General features: G+C 35.3%; 1 non-coding gene across 1 annotated transcript; it reads left to right on the top strand.

The window, feature by feature from the left end:
* The first annotated feature begins 1,656 nt into the window (after positions 1–1,656).
* On the top strand, positions 1,657–1,764 carry LOC112804234 (small nucleolar RNA R71). Its single transcript, XR_003202850.1, has one exon. It is a non-coding gene; the product is annotated as a small nucleolar RNA R71 (small nucleolar RNA).
* The last annotated feature ends 1,613 nt before the right edge of the window (positions 1,765–3,377 follow it).

Below are 3,377 nucleotides of genomic sequence, written 5' to 3' on the forward strand. Positions count from 1 at the left end.
ATAGCTTGACAGTGGGCTCTCATGGAACCTCACAAATTCTCAGAGCATTATTGGGATCTCCCAACACCAAACTTAGAATTTGATTGTGGGGGCTCTATTTGACTCTGTATTGAGAGAAGCTTTTCATGCTTCCTCTCCATGGTTGCAGAGAAAGATCCTTGAGCTTTAAACACCAGGTAGTCCCCATTCAATTAAAGGACTAGCTCTCCTCTGTCAACATCAATCACAGCTCCTACTGTGGCTAGGAAGGGTCTTCCAAGGATGATGCATTTATCCTCCTCCTTCCTAGCGTTTAAGATTATGAAATCAGCAGGGATGTAAAGGCTTTTAACCTTCACTAACACGTCCTCTACCAATCCATAAGCTTGTCTTATTGACTTGTCTGCCGTCTCAAATGAGAATGTGGCAGCCTGTACCTCAAAGATCCCTAGTTTCTCCATTACAGAGAGTGGCATAAGATTTATGCCTGACCCCAGGTCACACAGAGCCTTCTCAAAGGTCATGGTGCCTATGGTACAGGGTATTAAGAATTTGCCAGGATCTTGTTTCTTTTGAGCTAGAGTTTGCTAAACCCATGTATCTAGTTCACTAATGAGCAAGGGAGGTGCATCTTTCCTAGTCTCATTACCAAACAACTTGGCATTCAGTTTCATGATAGCTCCTAGATATTGAGCAACTTGCTCTCCAATTACATCTTCATCCTCTTCAGAGGAAGAATAGTTTTCAAAGCTCATGAATGGCAGAAGGAGGTTTAAAGGGATCTCTATGGTCTCTATATGAGCCTCAGATTCCTTTAGGTCCTCAATAGGAGACTCCTTCTTGTTTGGGAGACGTCCCATGAGGTCTTCCTCATTGGGATTCACGTCCTCCCCTTCCTCTCTAGGTTCGGCCATTTTGATTATGTCAATGGCCTTGCACTCTCTTTTTGGATTCTTTTCTGTATTGCTTGGGAGAGTACTAGGAGGGGTTTCAGTAATTTTCTTACTCAGCTGGCCCACTTGTGCCTCCAAATTTCTGATGGATGACCTTGTTTCACTCATGAAACTTAAATTGGCCTTAGACAGATCAGAGACTATGTTTGCTAAGCTAGAGGAGCTCTGCTCAGAATGCTCTGTCTGTTGCTAAGAAGATGATGGAAAAGGCTTGTTATTACTAAGCCTATTTCTTCCACCATTATTAAAGCCTTGTTGGGGCTTTTTTTTTATCCTTCCATGAGAAGTTTGGATGATTTCTCCATGAAGAATTATAGGTATTCCCATAGGGTTCACCCATGTAATTCACCTCTGTCATTGCAGAGTTCTCAGGTTCATAAGCTTCTTCTTCAGAAGATGCCTCTTTAGTACTATTGGATGCATTTTGCCATCCATTCAGACTATGAGAAATCATGTTAACTTGCTGAGTCAACATTTTGTTCTGAGCCAATATGGCATTCAGAGCATCAATTTCAAGAACTCCCTTCCTCTGAGGCGTCCCATTACTCACAGAATTCCTCTTAGAAGTGTACATGAATTGGTTATTTCGAACCATGTCAATGAGTTCTTGAGCTTCTGCAGGAATTTTCTTTAAGTGAATGGATCCACCTGCAGAATGGTCCAATGACATCTTAGAGAACTCAGATAGACCATAATAGAATTTATCCAAAATGGTCCACTTTGAAAGCATGTTAGAAGGACACCTTTTGGTCATCTGTTTGTATCTTTCCCAAGCTTCATAGAGGGATTCACCATCTTTTTGTTTGAAGGTCTGAACATCCACTCTAAGCTTGCTCAGCTTTTGAGGAGGAAAAAACTTAGCCAAGAAGGCCGTGACCAGCTTATCCTAAGAGTCCAGACTATCCTTAGGTTGTGAGTCCAACCATGTTCTAGCTTTGTCTCTTACAGCAAAAGGGAAAAGCATGAGCCTGTAGACTTCAGGATCTACTCCATTAGTCTTAACAGTCTCACAGATCCGCAAGAATTCAGTTAAAAACTGATAGGGATCTTCTGATGGAAGTCCATGGAACTTGTAGTTCTGTTGCATTAGAGTAACTAGTTGAGGTTTCAGCTCAAAATTGTTTGCTCCAATGGCAGGGATTGAGATGCTTCTACCATCAAATTTGGAAGTAGGTGTAGCATAGTCACCAATCATCCTCATTGCATTATTATTTTTTACTGCCGTCTCCTCTTCCTTTTTGGAAAATTCTATAAGGTTGTCTCTGGATTATTATAATTTAGCTTCTCTTAGTTTCCTTTTCAGAGTCCTTTCAGGTTCAGGATCTGCTTCAACAAGAATATTCTTGTTCTTTCTCCTGGTCATATGAAAAAGAAGGGAACAGAAAATAATAATAGGGATCCTCTTTACCACAGTAAAAAGATTCCTTTATGTTAGTAGAAGAAGAAAAGAATAGAAGAAGGAAAAGAGAAAATTCGAACTCAGAAAGGAAGAGTGGGTTTGAATTTTAAGATGAAGAGAAGTGTTAGTAAATGAATGAATAAATAGAAAGAGATGAGAGAGAGGGGTTTTCAAAAATTAACTTAAAATAAAAGAAAAATATTTTTGTTTTTATTTTAAATTAAAGTTAAAATTTGAAAACTAAGATAAGGAATAAAATCAAAATTAGAATTTGAAATAATTAGTTAATTAAAAGAATTTTGAAAAAGACGGAGATGATTTTCGAAAATTAGAGAGAGAAAAGTAGTTAGGTGGTTTTGAAAAAGATAAGAAACAAACAAAAAGTCAATTAGTTAGTTGAAAAAGATTTGAAAATCAATTTTGAAAAGATAAGAAGTTTAGAAAAGATATTTTGAACTCAAAATTTTGAAAAAGATATGATTTGAAAAAGATATGTTTGATAAGATATGATTGAAAAGATATGATTGAAAAAGATGTAATTCTTAAAATTAAAATTGATTACTTGACTTACAAGAAACTAAAAGATATGATTCTAGAATTTAAAGATTGAACCTTTCTTAACAAGAAAGTAACAAACTTCAAATTTTTGAATCAATCATATTAATTGTTAGTAAAGTTTTTGAAATTTTGAAATAAAGATAAGAAAAAGATTTTGAAAATTAATTTTAAAAGTTTTCAAAAATAATAAAAAAATAAAAAAGATTTTGAAAAGATAAGATTTTTAAATTTGAAAATTTGACTTGACTTATAAGAAATAGCTAAGTTTTAAAAATTTTTGACTAAGTCAACTCAAATTTTCAAAACTTTTGAGCAAAATAAGGAAAAGATAATTTTTTATTTTTGAATTTTTTTTTATGAGAGAGAAAAACATAAAAATGACCCAAAACATGAAAATTTTGGATCAAAACACATGATGCATGCAAGAACACTATGAATGTTAAGATGAACACCAGGAACACTTTGAAGATCAAGATGAACATCAAGAC

This window comes from Arachis hypogaea, chromosome 5 (assembly GCF_003086295.3).
Source record: "Arachis hypogaea cultivar Tifrunner chromosome 5, arahy.Tifrunner.gnm2.J5K5, whole genome shotgun sequence".
Classification (NCBI taxonomy): domain Eukaryota; kingdom Viridiplantae; phylum Streptophyta; class Magnoliopsida; order Fabales; family Fabaceae; genus Arachis; species Arachis hypogaea.